The following is a 16,089-nucleotide window of genomic DNA, read 5'->3' on the forward strand; positions in this document are numbered from 1 at the left end:
ATTAGCTTGGATATAAAAAAATCAGTTGTATGCTCTTTATAGTAGACACTGACACAAACACACACATTCACTGCCACACCCATGCACACCCACCCTAAAACAGAAAATTTAAAAAGAAAAAAAGAAAAAGAGGTGTGCCAGGCATATATGGACCAAAAAAGAGATGGTATAACAATATCACTCAAACTAGAATTTGCAAAAGCATTAACATGAATAAAGAATATTTGAAAAGAGTATAAAAATTATAAATTTGTGTATACTAAATATAGACTTAAACTGTAAAACACCCAAAAAACAAAAAAACTACAAAAACTCAGAACTGCAAAATAAAATTGACAAACTTATTATAATAATGGCAGAATTTAGCACCTCTCTTAGAAACTACTTATTTGGAGAATATACAGAGAGGATTTGAGTAACACATATAGCATGATTTTAAATATATATATCTCTGTACCCAAAAGAGAACCCAACAGAAAATATGCATTCTTCTAAAACATGCATTCAACATTTTAAATGTTTAAAATTTACTGTATACTTTCAGTCATAAAGAATCACAATTATTCACATATTATCTGGTCACTCTGCAACTAAATTAGAAATTAAGTATTACAAATAGTAATGAGAATCCTACAGGTTGGAAAACCTGAAAAAATAAAAAGCCTCAACAATGAATGGATTAAAGAATAATTCACAAAGAAAATTATAAAATGTATTAACTGAATGATGATTGAAAAACTAAAATACTAATAAAAATAAAAAAATTTATGAGATGTAGCTAAAGCAGTACCTAGAAGTTATGAATAGTCTTAAATATATTTATTACAAATAAATGAGCTAGCATTTAATCCAAGAAGCTAGATGAAGAAATCAAAAGAACAGTAAGAAAGTTGAAGCAATGAAATTATAAAAAACAACATACAAATTATTAACCTGGGAAAAACACTAATGAGATAATTTTTAAAATCTGTTCTTTTGAAAGCTAGTAACTGGGCAAGCCTCTAGAAAGTTTGATCAAGATAGACACATATATATACTTGATTAATGAATTATTCATATAATGGAATACTACTATACAGCAACTAGACTGAGTGAATTGGGCCTACATGTATCAGTTTACAGAAATCACAAAAACATATGTTAAGGAAAAGAATAAGATGCTGAATGATAAAAATTTCTGTAGTCTTATTTATTCATTGAATAATGTTTTATATGTTTATATATAAAAACATATGTATATATATGTGTGTGTATGCATGAGTATGTTGTGGGTATTTATGTAATAAAATTACCTGTTAACATTTTATTTCTTAAAAAAATTGAAGCATTATGGCAGAATGTTAGCATTTAAAAATCTTTAATAAAATAATATACGTATGCTTGAAGTTTCTTTTTCACTTTTCCTCTATCCCATTCCCTTCCTTCCATCTACAGAAGTATCCATTATCCTGAAGTCAGTATTGTTTTGTCTTATTTTACATTTCCAACTAGTTTTATACCTCTACATTTTGGAAAAACTCCCACTCTCACAAAGTAGTTTCTCTTTTTCCATTTTAGGAAACTATAACTCTCCTTCGACAATTTTGTTTTCTAGTAGTTTCTTTTGCATGACAAAGGAATGATTCCATTCCCTGGAAAGATGTAGCCGACCAAATGAATACTGGCATTTAGACCCAAGGCCAAAAAGAAATCAATTTCTTCCTAGCACCAGTTATGCTGTGGACATGTAAAGCATAAAAATGGAAAATAGAGTCAGCATTCATTACAGATCTTTAGAGTACTTATTGGCTCATTTGACTAGCATGGAAAGAATTATAGAGAAATATGAAAGGCATCGCCCAATGCTTTTTGAAAAAAGATGGTTTTTTATACAAATATATACTCCATCCCCCAAATTCTTACATGCTGCTTTTGTGGAATAAAGAATTGAATATATATATATATATATATGTATATATGTGTGTGTGTGTATATATATATATATTCCATTCAATATATCATAGTAATTAATCACCATAAAGAGAATTCGTTTTCTCATAAAGGTAGCCTATGAATAGCTTTCTTTCTGGAATAAAATAAGATTTTCATCCTCAGCATCTTTGCTTTACTTTTCTTTTTTAATTAATTAATTTATTGTTTATTTATTTATTTTGGCTGCACCGGGTCTTAGTTGTGGCACACAGGCTCTTTGTTGCAACACACAGGCTCTTTGTTGCAACATGTGGACTTCTTAGTTGCAGCATGTGGACTTCTTAGTTGAGGCATGTGGACTCTTAGTTGTGGCATGCATACAGGATCTAGTTCCCCCACCAGGGATTGAACCTGGGCCCACTGCAGTGGAACGGAGCCTTACCCACTGGACCACCAGGGAAGTCCCGTTTTGCTTTACTTTTGAAAATGTTTAACCTTAATTACATGCTAAGTGCAGGTTGATTGATGATTACACAAATCTTACCAGCAATGGTAAAGACCAATATCAGAGAGTCCAATTGCCTTTTGTTCATTCTGCATTAGACAATTGGATTCTTTTATAGTTTATCAGTTCCTAGGATCTTTTCTAAAAATTAATAAATTGACTTTCTCAATGATACATTATGCTTGAGTATCCTGAGGGAAAAACTAACATTATTGACCATTTCCACATGGCAAGAATTTCCTCTGTGGGTTACAATTGACAAATTAGTTGTTTTCAGCTTTTCTTTACCTCCTATTATTTCTCTTTCAAAACTGATAAGCAACAAAGAGCTCTCTTTTCCTCAAATTCTTCTGTAACTTCTGTTCCCTGAGGAAATGATCTGTCTCTTAAGACAGCTTAAGACAGGGAGAGGGTAAAGGCAAGAAATATCTGAGGAAAAAATCAATTATTATTTCAAAGATATTTTCTACCACACTTCCTAATACCCCTTGGGAAGTGCTGGTCTAAAGAACGGACGGTTAAAAGCTGATGAATACAATGATGTGTGTGGTAGTAATGCTGTCCTGAGTTATGATTTTCATGTGTGGTAGATTACAGTAATAGCCCTCAGTAAATAATGAATAACTCATTGTCTTTGTAGTCTTTTGTGTGGAGTACTCTCCTACATTGACTCTTGAAAATCCTCTCGTGCTATTGGGAGCTCTTCTTCCACCATATGAAGAAGGCTGGCCAGCTTGTTGAAGACATGGGGATCAACCCAGAGCCAACAGCAACCAGCAGACACGTAAGTTAGCTCCAGTTGAGCTGCCAACTGACTGTAGGTGCATAAGTGATCTTAATTGACACCCAAACTGCCAGATGAGCCTCCACCAAAGTGTTACTATGAATCATAAGCAAATAAAATGGTTGTCTAACCCATTTTTATTGTATCAATATAAAAATGTACAATACAATACAAAAACTATAGTATAATATGGTAGAAATAGAAGATAGAAGAGATACTTTGTGGGTAGATTTTCTCAAACAGGCATATATGGGATCAAGAAAAAGAAAAACTCAAATGGGATGAGCTGGGCCCTTGGAAGGTCTTATTTTTCATTCAGTGATCTAAAGTGGTTTTCTTGGTTTAAGGTGCCTCATGTTCATTCTTCTGCCAAGAAATTCATTTATTTCTGGATAGGATCTGAGGATTTAATCCAGACTCAACAAAATCATGCAAATGTTTTGTAAAAAGAGTTCTCAAGTGAGATATTATAGGAAATAAAGAAAAAGGAAGGGTCAAGTGTAACTATGGAGATTCTAATCTTCAGTGACTTAGAAAATTGTAGACAGGTAGCCAAATAAAGCAAAAGGAAGGGTCAAGTGTGATTATGGAGATTATCATCTTCAGGGACTTAGAAAATTGTAGACAGGTAGCTGGGTGGACCCATGCTAGATGGGGCCTTGGCATCATCCTGCAGTTGTGCCTTTTTGTAAATCACTATCACTCTCACTGGCTTGGATTCAAGAGGTTGTTTTGTTGTCACTGATGAAATAAAAAACAAACAGTTGTCTTAGTATAAGCATATTCTCAGATATTAGGCTCATCTAAATGCCTGATTAAATGGATTTTCCTAAAGATTTCCTCAAAGCAATGAGGTAAATGTCATAAAACCAAGAAATGTTAAAAATGTGAAGGGACTCATGATACATGCCCTCAGGTTCTGAATCTAAATGCTGCCTTATAAAATGGACTGCTACCAGTTAGCTGTGATTAGATAGGCTCAAATAGCACTAGCTCTAGTCTCCTGGGAACTTCTACTAGCCCTGTTCATTGCTTTTTTACAAATTTATTTTACATCCATGATCTCATTTAATCTTTACAACAATCCTTAGATTTAGACATTATTTTTATTCACATTTTAGAGATGAAGAAACTGAAACTGAGCTAGAATAACTGGCCGAAGTTAATGCAGTTGGTAAATAGAGGCACATGAGGTTATAGTCTGGAAAGGCTGTTTGACATTAAGTCAAGTCCTTGTTTTCTCAGTGGTGCTGGTTCTCTTCAACCTATTTCAAAGGCACTGGGAACCTGTGGTACCTCAGGGACCACTGACCAGAAAAAGGAGAGAGAGGGGAATAAACCAGGCAGCGCTCTGGGCCCCTCACTCTAGTTTCAGCCAGAGCACATCTGATATATATGCATCCCATTTAAAGTTTTGTTTGAAAACATTCTCAAATGCTGTATTATACCGTGATGTCTCCTAATGCTGTACTAGCAACTTCTTGAAGTCAGACCTGTCTTATCCTTTCTTTGGTTTCACAACAGTGTGAAACCTCCCCTGACCTGGAGCAGATGGAAATCATTGCCCTTGCGATGTGCTTTGGGCTCCAGGACAGCACAGTCTAAGGACCTCCCATGACCCCTGGCAGCCTTGCTGTCTTTGTCATCAAAGCTAATTAAGTATTCACAGTACCTGCAGCCTTCTCACTGTTATCAGTGATATCACTGGTATCGCAACTCACTGAGCTCTCTTCAAAGAGGGAAGTGATATCTTCTCCAAATATCTTGAGGCAGTTTTCAGTGAGAAACTGTACAAAAGAAATCTGTAACACGAAAGGGCAAAAAATGGGGTGTTATTTTATGGCATAGTTATAAATCACATTTCATATGTGATCTTGGCTCTAACAAAAATGCAGAATAATTCTGAGAAAAATTCAGACTTGATTAAAATAAATAAATAAATAAATATATATATAAATATAAATATAAATATATATATATATATATATATATATATACACACACACACTAGTTTTCTCTATGAGATAACTGATACTTTCAAGAGTACTTAGGGCACAGATTTTAAAATTCTTTTAATCAGTGGGCTAAAATTATAATTTGTGGCCAAATTTAAATAGCTAACATTTTTGTAATGATGGTTACATCCTTAAAACTAGGATAATTTTCAGGTAACCCACATAGGATATTTGGGGCAAAGATGTATATTCTCTTATTAAATTTTATTTATTTTTATTTAAGAACTTTTCCAGTTTTATTGAGATATAATTTATGTATAACATCTGAAAATTTATAAAGTATCCAATACACAAAAACTTGTGAAATTCACTTAAGAAATACCTGAAATGTGGGAAGCAGAGATTTCTGTGGAAGGAAGCAGCTGGAGAGAAAACATGTGATGTGTTTGTCTGACTGCATTGCCTTGCCTCATGCTTGCTCTGGGTAAGCTTGGGGAAGAGCTGTGTTCTTATTAGGCACGTTGTGGCTCTATTAGGATGTTCTGAAATCTTTTACTAGTTTCTTCATCCTGCAGTGGAGGCAAAATAGTAGACAAGTAATTTTCTGAATGAGCCACAACTGGCAGAGCGAGGCCAGTATGTGTGGAGCCATGGGTACTCATATTGCCCAAGCCACCTAGGATGTGCCAGCAGTGACCAGAGCAGCTAGGCGTTGTCATCATTGTGCAGTGATGCAACCATGGCTTGGAAACCCTGCCCAAGTTTACACATCCCTTAGTGATTAGGCTGAGAGTTGAACCTTGGCTCTCAGACTCCAAAGCCCAAGGTTCTTTTCTATCATATCATCCTACTCTCATCTCTCTACTGTTTAGTCTCCTGGATGAGAAAGGAGAAGTGACTCAGCAGCTCTCAATTTCTGGCTTAACAACCCACCTTCCCATACCCCACCAGAGTAGGACTCTGCCACTCCAGGGGAATGCAATTAAAATGTGCACTTTAAAAAACTGGTCCATCAGAGTTAATACCGCAAACTTCAGGTTCAAAGTGGGGACTCTGCCCCACAAGGCATAAAAATGAGAGATCTCATTACCTTTTTTGTGAAGTTGTTTTATAATTCTGAGCTGCCAGAATTAGGCAGGCAAACAATGCTTGGGGCTCTACACACTGATAAATTGTAAGCTGTCATCTGATTGGATGAGGAATGTTGCGTAACACTCCAAAAAGGTATCACAAGAGAACTACATTGCTTTTGGCAGCTGGTCTAAAAGACTAAAGACAGAAGAATATACTTCTAAACAAAGCAAGTCATTTTGCTTAGGAAGTGGAAAGACAAAGACAAAGAGAACAGAGTACTTTGTATACCATGTACACAGTCCACTCTCACAGAGTTCCAGGAATGAATGCATACAAAAATGTTTCATTGAATTTAATTCCTGAACCAGGTAAGAACTTCTCTGGTTAGTTATGTGTTTGACAAAGTTAAGATCATACCACTGGCAGATTGATCCTTTAGCATCTCTTTTTAGACCAATGGATTTCATCTCCAGCAGTTCCATGTATTCAGAAGGTGTAAAATGGTCAAGGATTCCATATTAATAAGATGAGGAGAAAACACGAATTCAATATCAACAGTAAGGCATGCATCTATTTTTAAACTGGCTTCCTGGGTATGATCAAGTGAAACCCTTTGACATTGGTCATTATTTTAGTGGACAAAGCTGTAAATTATAAGCTAATATTTTCCTAAGGGTATTGCATGATTACCTCTGGGTTGCAGTTATATTCTCCTCCTCATTCCCTTGATCAGTAACACCAAGCCATTTATCATAGAGACTGGCTGAAAATACACTTCCTTGGATATTTCGAAGAAAATCCTTACACAGATAAAAAATATATATTATTTTTCTGATAAATATGTTGGAGGAATTACAGAGAAAACATTTAGTTGAAAAATTCAGTTCAGTCCCCACTTCCTTCTCAACTACACAAACTGTGATCCACACAGAGCTTGGCTCTGATTATCCACAGACTTGCACATCCAGAAGCATTGCTTGGATTTTCTCTAACTAAAATTAGAAGCGTAAAATTAGAAGCATAAAAGTAGTCTAGGCTGTAGTGAGAATGACGCTAAAGCCCCGTCTATCACCTGGAACTTACTCATGTTAGCACGCTAGCACAAACTGACAAGGTCTGGTGACTCATCCTAAATCCTAAATCCTAAATCCTATTAGTTTCTTGAAAAGAAATGGACATACCCATTTTGCTTGTTTACTTTAGACACAGTGTTTGCTCTTAATTCAAGCAAAAAAAGTTCTGAAACAAAAAATAACCAAAAAACACACCTCCACATGCTCTTGCACACGTATTAAGAGAGAACTGGGCTTTCTGACTTGAGGTATGTATGGTCCTTGGGAAAAAAACTACTCTAATAATAGCTTCAGTCTTCCTTTTTTTAACTATATAAAAGTTCAGTTCTGCAGACTTTTAAGCAGTAGGTGTTAGAAATATATCAAAATCCCCAGTGGGTAACTACATGTTACCCCTTACAACTCCTTGAATGGAACACGTCCTCCCAAAAAAGGAAATTGAAAATTTGGATATATTGCAACTTCAGGCCTCTGAGTATCAGGGCTAGAGATATGCAAATGTAAGCTTCCTAAGTGGACGCCTGGAAAATTCATAACTTTAGAGGGCTGATGAACAAGTCTTAATATCATAGAATTGGGCCTATTAAAATTTATGAAGTCGTAATCTTCTGTGTAAGACTGAGGGGAAATTATTGCATTGCCTTGCTAGTTTCAAAAGCACACCTTGCTTCCACTGGTCTTAACATGTAGCCCGACTTCTCTTAATAGTAGCTTGTTCAGGAGACGCTTCTAGGCAACTGTCATGATTATAATCCAGTAAGTGTTACTTTTATTGAGCTGCTGTTTGTGCCAGGCACTCTTTTGAGTCCTGGGGACAGAGCAGTGGAGACAATGGCCAAAGTCTCAGTCCTCTCGTACCTTTACTGTGTTATTGGTATACAATATCCACTCACGATCATTAGGTTTTCACTGTGTTTCCTAAGAAGTGGCCCCAATGTACGTGGAGAGAGGAAGCACTCCAGCTTTGGCTGGTTCTGGGAGTCTGGGAGGGTGCAGCAGGGCCTTTGCCTCATGTGTACCAAACTACATGCACTTGAAGTGTGTGTCTCCTCTCTTTCCTGGACCCTGTTCTGTAGAGTCCATTGGTGAGGCTGAGTGTGGTTAGACCAGAAGATGACACGTGCAGAATATGCCAGGGGTATTTGCTGTTGGACCTCTGTTTATAGATAGTTTAATGGCAAACTCAATGTGGTACTGATGATACATTCATTTCTGATTTAGACCAACTCTCTGGTTAGTTTGACACATGGTATTATCAAAGCCAAGGTTGCAAAGTTTGATTCCCCACCAAGATCAGTCAACTTTAGGAAGAGAAAACATTGTGAATGTCTAGGAACTGTACCCATGAGTAGCTACCCTCTTGCTAGTCTGTGCTTATAACATGGAAATAGGCAAGAGCCTACTAACTTTTGCTAGAAAATCACGTCAGTTCCATGTGTGCACCTTACAGAGGGCAATACTCATCTTGCTATTTGCATACCTAGTGTGCATTATTATGGTGCTAGTGTAGTAGGGGTCAACTCTAAGTCATTTCTGAACTGTTGCTATTTATCATATAATCGAATTACAATCAGACATTAATAGGGGACAAGGAAAGACCAAATGTTACTGAGTTTCTAAGATAATTTTAATAACCTGTTTACAGTCATTACTACATTAACATATTTTTGTTCAGAGCTGCTAACAAGTACCAACATGGATTGATTAAATTTTTCTGTTCTGTTATTCCCCTGGTAGAAATGTAACTAGACACTTGTGATTTAGCTGTATCATTTCAAACTCAATCTATTTTTGTATAAATCTATTGAATTTTCAGAATTCCAAACTGATTTTCACTGCTGTACCCACTTTAAAAGTCAGATTTATAAGAAGAGGCATGTGGTAGGAGCTGGTTACCATGTAACTATAACCACGGGTGGTGGGTTAAACAACAAATATCAACAAAGGATGCCAAAGGTGGTAAAAGGAGGAACAAAGGGTCGAGTCATCCCTACACTAATTTTAAAGTAAAAGGCATTAAGAGACAGGGGAAGGAAGGATGATGAAGGGATCAGGTGTCCTCACTGAGCATTTTTTGATTCATCGTAAGGCAAATGTTTACTTACTGCGGTAAACTTGTGTAACTATTTCCAAAAGCTTAATATGAATTTTCTTTAATATGAACCTTGTCTTCATTAGGAAGGTGGCGAGGAAGTCATCAAAAGCAGGAAGCTTGTTTTGGTAAACACTCTGTATGTGTAAGTGTGTGTTTTGAAATTTATTATTTTTATTCTTTTGCATGGAGTGTTCAGGAATGAAGATGGGGAGGGCGTTGTGTGATGAAAAAGGAAAGTATATCTAACATTGTGGGGCTTTTAACACCCAAAGTAGCTTCCTTCAATTTTGACTTTGTCAAGTGTTTTTATATTATGCCTGTTATGGTTCTTGGGCAGTCATGATGAAGGACCAGTCATGTAGCTTCAGAGTTACTCTGTGTGTGGATAATGCTAGAACTTTCCCTACCTTTAAGATGGATGCTACCATAAGAATGGATTCATCATCCAAGTTCACTTTGTCCCCAGAGTTTAGTTTCTCCTTTAGGGCTCTGCATGATTTTATACTGGCTGATTTTCTGAATATGCCTTCTGTGAGAGGCCCTTTTTGATTGATAAAGGAAAGCATATGCTATAGGGAAGAAAAGAAAACTATGTGGCATTTCCTATCTGCAAGCCCGGAGCACAAGCTTGCCCCCTTTTTGACAGACCTGGGGTGTATGAGGGTACAGTGCTAGAGCTGGAAGGACTGAAGTCCATTTGAAATTTTTTTTCAGTGTTTCCAAATATATTTTCTACCCAACAATCCATTTTACATTCATACACTGAAACATTTTAAACACTCGTTTAATCAGATTTTCCTTTTTAGTAAATTTACACCGTTAAATCAAACTTCTCTGCTTTGAGGCCTTTGTAGAATCACCCTCTCCTCCTTCACTGTTCCTTTCTCATTATTCCCTATTATAGATGCTCTTTACGAAGTGTAGAAATCTTTTTGCCATACTAATTTCCCATTTGTTTATTCTCCTTTCAGTGACTGTATACCCCATTTCTACTTCCTGTATTTCCTCCCCTCTTTTAAAACAGGCTCAAAACCCCTCTCCTCCTTCTCTGATCAGATTCCCTTCTCATCTGTCTTTCATTTCCTTTTGCTGTGTCTTCATGTCCTCTGCTGACAGGGTAGAGAGGTAACAGGTATTGGAGTCAGGTAATCCAAGGAATCTGGAATCCGTTACGCTACTCATCTGCTATATGACTTCAGGCACAGCACATACTTTACTGAGGCTTTTTTGTTTTTCATTTATGAAGTGGGGAAGATGATAATCATAGTTACCCCCTAAATTTGCTGTGATAAGTGCAAGGACTGGGGTAGTAGCTAGCATGTAACTATCAGTAGTGTGATAAATTTCTTCACATATAGCATAAGATTCCCTGCATGTGGTATAGTGCTTGGAGAGCACTGACAATTCAGTACGCTAATTTGAGATAACACAGGTCAAACTGTGACTTTCATCTGATGCAGTCTGTCAGGATTAAATGACTCATATTTGCCAGGGGATGAGTCTTTATGCTTAAGCACTTGAATTACAAATGAAATCTATGTGAGATATTTTGAGTCATAAGATTGAGTAAACTCAGCTGAAGGAGACTTGAGACTGAGTGTGGAGTCCAAGGAAGGAGATGAGGAGAGAATATGAGGGTGAGGTGGACTCTCAGATTCATACACACGGAGCCCATTTTAATTGATCTGAGCAGGTGTAGGTGGGTCTTTGCTGAAACCAGTGGAATGGACAAGAGTATCTTTTCCTGTTGTATTTGCCTTATGACTCTGCAGTACCTAAATCAGATCTTATTCTTTGAAGTAATATTAATAAAACTCAGTCAAAGCCAGGGGCTGTCTAATGACTTCTCCACTTGAGGATAGATTTGGATGAGAACACTTGCCCTCTCAGAGCTCCCCTCCTCAGGAGGGCTACAGAAGACCAAGATGGGACCTACCAGAATCGGGGTGGGCGGGTGGTCATTATCTCACACATCCTCGAGAGAAACTCCAAAGAGCTGTTTTGGCTTTGTGGGTGGTGGAGCTGGGCACTGGTTGTCCTCACGAGTGCTGGAGCTTCACCAGAAGGCCCAGTTTTTGACTGAACTCCTCTTAACTGTCTTCTGGCCTGAACCTAAGGAAGAAGAGAGATTATTACTAATATTAGTTTAGTTCATTTAACCTGATTTCCACCATTTACATTTTACAGCATGTTCGTTGCAGTGGCTGCAAGAGAGAGAAACTGAGTCATTTCTTGTATAGAATTTCCCACATTCTGAAATTGGCTAATTGCATCCTTGTGGTGTTAATATATTCTTCTTCACCATATCCTGCAAACCAGTAGTTAAACCTAGAGGCTTGATTAGACTCAGGGCTGATTCTCCGAGTGACAGTATTCCCCAGACAGTGCTATCTACTGCCTCTGCACTGTGTCATGAGTCACTTAACCTGTATTATACAAGTTTCCTGCTGTTAAGTATTATCAGTGGATTCAGGTGTCAAATCTCATTTTAAAAGCCAAAAAGATTTGGTATTCAAATCAAGAGTTTGCAGAGTTTGGTAATCATTTACTTTTGTAGTAGGCTTCTTCCCACTCTTAGATTTCCTGTTTGGCTTTCTGAGCACCCAACCGTGGTCAACTTTTTTCCCATCAAAAGGATCTGCCTTTCATGACACATCCTGCCTGACCCCACTTTTCAGCCATCCTCTGGACCTCTCCTCTGGTAGGCCACAACCCTCAAGCAGCTCCATAGATGACTTTCTGCAGTCAGGGTCCTTGGGAAGTAGTCATTAAATGCTGGCTATATGGTAAGATGCCAGGTGGCCATCTTCCTGTAACACCCTACCCAGCTACCCAGAGATGATTTTTAACTACCCAACAGCCCCTGTCAAAGGAATGCTGACAAAGGGCTTTTCAAAAATAAGTGATCAGCAATGAAAAGCTAAGTTCAAAGTTTCTACTGCGTAGCTATGAATGTTTTCCTGATATTTGCTTAAGTAACCCGTTTAACATTTGCTTAAAAAACCTGCTTAAATAACCAACTAAAAAAAGTCAACAGAGGAGCCAAGTTGTAGAAAAATAAACAGATGGGCAACATTTTACAAAATATCCTTAAACGCCCATCCACTTGTCTTTTCTGAGACATAGTGAGTGCGTCACCATGTCCACTCATGTGGGCGAAGCACTTGTGCTGGATGAGAGAACCAGAAGGCTCCTGTTCTGCCACTTAGTTGGATAGGTTACTTAAAACTCTTTGAGCTTTGGTTTCTCAAAGTTAACATAAATGATGCTACCTACACCTCATTGGACTACATAATGTAATGTACTGCTCAACACAGACATGGCTCGTAGCAGCCTTGATAAAGGTAATCTCCCCCCTCAGAGGGCCGACGGCAGCCTAGACATCGGTCTCCCCCAACCAAAGCAGACCCCACTCCCATTCTCCATTTGATTTTGCAGCCTCCAGAAGATATGCAGTCATGAAGGAATGCCACCACTCTACCTTAGGCTCTTCCTGCCCTGACATGCATACCTCCATCATTCTAAAAGGAGAGAATGAAGAAAGCAAATACATTCTTACATCCAGGAGGAGATTCTTCTACATTAACATGTACAAATGTTTAAGATACATGTTTCTATAGGTTGAGTTGTTTTGTGCAACCTGGTTTCCCTACTCTTAACCTGATTGTATTATTTCTAAAACTATCCAAATGTATTCATTCATTGTTCAGCTTTAATAAGAATGCTCTTAAAAAGAGTGCTCTATATCCCTTGCTACAAAGCTATATATCCAGCTACTCCATGAGCATAGACAGAAAGCAAAATAGACATTGAGTCCTATACTTAATCAAAGATATTTTCAGGCTTAGTTGGACCTTTCATAATGTACATTGTTTGATATTAGAGTTCATGTTGCCTCTGTGACCATTAAAAGTGTATGCTATAGCCATGAAAAAATATGGGGACTATTAAACAAGCTAACTTTATAACCTCATCTTTCTTAAACAGTCCTGGTAAGATTTAGGTTAGTGTTTCCTCATGCTCAAATTAGGGTTTGAATATTAAAAAATAAAATTTTTGAAACTTTGTGCTTAGAGAATAATAATCATAACAATAAAAATACTTTAAGTAGAAATTCTGTTCTGGCCCAAATACTTCCCAAATTAATAACACATTTTATTCAGAGAAAGAAATATTGATGGGACAATATTGGAATGGCAGGGGAAAAAAAATTGCAAGAGGGAAGATTTTAAAAAACCCCAACTGAAAATATTCAGTCCAGTTCCAGTCGCAACCTGGGTCTGAAGCATACGTGGAAAGTGAGGTTGCTATGGGGGTAAAACTGAGAGTTCAGTTCTAACCAGAACCCCCAAGGCCACTTCAGCCTAAGCCCAGAACAGATTCCAAGTCTTGTCTAAGCCATACAGTCATCTAACCACCTCCTGTGAGGGCATGAGATGCTAGACAAAACCCTAGGATGGGGAAGATGTGTTCCCAGGCCATAAGAAGCTCATGTTCTAATAAGACACACAGATGTGTAAAGACATAATTATATGTGGGGAGAGCTCTGGGGATACAGAGAAGGGAGATGTCTACCTAGAGGAATTAAAAAAAAAAAAATAACAACTTTCCTAGAAGTGAGTTGGGTCTTGATTTCAGACCTTCGGGGTTTCTCTGAGCTTGATTCTGGGTGGGTGTTGGTGCCTGCCTATACTGCCCCTCCCACTCCTACCTGGAGAATCGGCTGTATGTCATGAGTTTGCTTTCAGGAGTAGAGACAAGAGCCAAGAGAAGACACTTGCAGGAAGGGAAGGGGCTTACCTTTCCCTGCTGATTCCTGGCTTGGATCCTGGCTGAGTGCTTGGGTTTCACGATAAACCGGGCTTGAATCTCTTGGGACTCCTGCTTCAGGAGGCAGGCCTCCTGGAGGGCGGAAGGAGAGGTGGAGTCCTACGGTCCCCGCTGCAGGAGCACAGTAGCTGGAAGTGGCTCATCTTAATTCCATAGGGATGTTCATGCCCTGTATGGAGAAAAATCTAAATGTAGATTCTGCTGATGGTGATGGGCGCGATCAAACCTACCTTACCGTGAGCAAGTGCACCACACTGGTGTGGCTGCTGTTCTTCTGGGCCTTCTGGGTAGAGAAGGCTGTGCCCCCTGAGTGAGCATGAAGTGCACTGTCATGGGGGACACCCTACAGAAAGCAGGTGCCCAAGCAAAAGAGCAGAGAAAAATGTTTTTAGACACATTGCTTGGCTTGGATTGTATATATCCGTCAGTGCATTGCACAGTGTTGACTTTCATTATGTTTCCATCTGAGAATATTGAAGGCCTTCTAGTTTCTGCCTTGACACTCACTAGATTGTACATCTTAGGCAAAGTACTTGCCTTACGTTCCTCCTTTGAAATGCTTACCCTCACATAGACTCATAAGAATAAAAGTAAGTATAGTTATAAACATTGGTGCTTAATATATTAAAAATAATTTTACTATGTATGTTAAGAATTGCTATGATCACTGTTCTCTCACACGTCAGTTTAACAAACAGATTTTTCATTTCCTTTTGTCAGTTCAATAGCCAGAGCTGTTCCAGAGCAGTGGGGTTGTTTGCCTTTATGTTTGCCTCCCACTGCTGCCTCCCCTCTGAGGGGGGTCCTGCGAGGCAGTGATCAGAGGCAAGGCTGCATGGTGGTGGAAACCCAGAAGCAAAGTGCAAAACAGTGTTTACGGAGTGGAAAACCACACCAGAAATCACCGGGAGTTACCTGCCAAGTGATTTGTTTTACTCTTTCAGGCTTTAAATTGCTTCCTCACCATAGAACTCTCAAAGACCCTGTGCAGTGACATGGATTTCATTATTTAAGAATAGAATGAAAGTTCCTTTTCTTTCATTTCTGATTTATATTTATTATTATTATTTTTTATAAATTTATTTATTTTTGGCTGCGTTGTGTCTTCATTGCTGTGGCGAGCAGGGGCTACTCTTCGTTGCAGTGCGTGGGCTTCTCATTGTGGTGGCTTCTCTTGTTGCAGACCACCGGCTATAGGTGCATGGTCTTCAGTAGTTGTGGCTCGCGGGCTCTAGAGCGCAGGCTCAGTAGTTGTGGCGCACAGGCTTAGTTGCTCCGTGGCATGTGGGATCTTCCCAGACCAGGGGCTCAAACCCGTGTCCCCTGCATTGGCAGGCAGATTCTTAACCACTGTGCCACCAGGGAAGTCCCCTGATTTATTATTGAATATAACTTGGGGAGCTCTTGCTTTTGCTTTTCATCTGGCATAAATGCAATGTCAGTGCTTTGTTCAGAACAAGTATCACTGCGACTTACATCCTTTAAAGCAAAAGAAACTTCCATGACAGCAATAAAATACAACCAAATCACCAGGATAACCAGGAGCTAATCCATAATTGTGAATTGAGAGCATGTTAAAGGCATTCAGAATGACTGCTAAGGTATCATCATGAATGACAGGCTCTTAGGAGTCCTTAGAGCCAGCCATGGTGAGTGAAGCTGTTCGAAGTCTAAAAGTTGTCATCTATGTGGTTTTGTTTAAATTAATGCATTTTATTAAAATAAATATATTTAAGTATTCAATTTTTTTCACTTTATTGCTGACTGACTTTTACAAAGATGTCAACATTAAAAAAGAAAAACACATGAAATGGGTGAGGGGATTTTGTCCTCAGCTATGTACTTGGTGACTCCATGTATTC

At 38.3% G+C, this 16,089-nt stretch overlaps 1 protein-coding gene and 2 long non-coding RNA genes across 22 annotated transcripts in view; 1 reads left to right on the forward strand and 2 right to left on the reverse strand.

Moving 5' to 3' along the window:
* Positions 1-16,089, forward strand: part of LOC309627634 — a 1,075,643-nt gene that overhangs the window by 92,937 nt on the left and 966,617 nt on the right. The window lies entirely within an intron of this gene.
* LOC309627625 overlaps positions 1-16,089 on the reverse strand; it is a 308,607-nt gene that overhangs the window by 15,184 nt on the left and 277,334 nt on the right. The window lies entirely within an intron of this gene.
* The window catches only part of MAD2L1 (mitotic arrest deficient 2 like 1), a 46,810-nt gene continuing 34,042 nt past the window's right edge, over positions 3,322-16,089 (reverse strand). For 14 of the 20 annotated variants that reach the window (XM_082389713.1, XM_082389703.1, XM_082389711.1 and 11 more), the window contains one exon: positions 3,322-14,396. The gene's annotated coding sequence lies outside the window, so the exon portion shown is untranslated. The remainder of the gene's footprint in view (positions 14,397-16,089) is intronic. The other 6 variants (XM_082389712.1, XM_082389706.1, XM_082389716.1 and 3 more) reach the window with 6 other exon arrangements.

This window comes from Balaenoptera borealis (genome assembly GCF_965194805.1).
Source record: "Balaenoptera borealis genome assembly, chromosome: 4".
Taxonomy (NCBI): domain Eukaryota; kingdom Metazoa; phylum Chordata; class Mammalia; order Artiodactyla; family Balaenopteridae; genus Balaenoptera; species Balaenoptera borealis.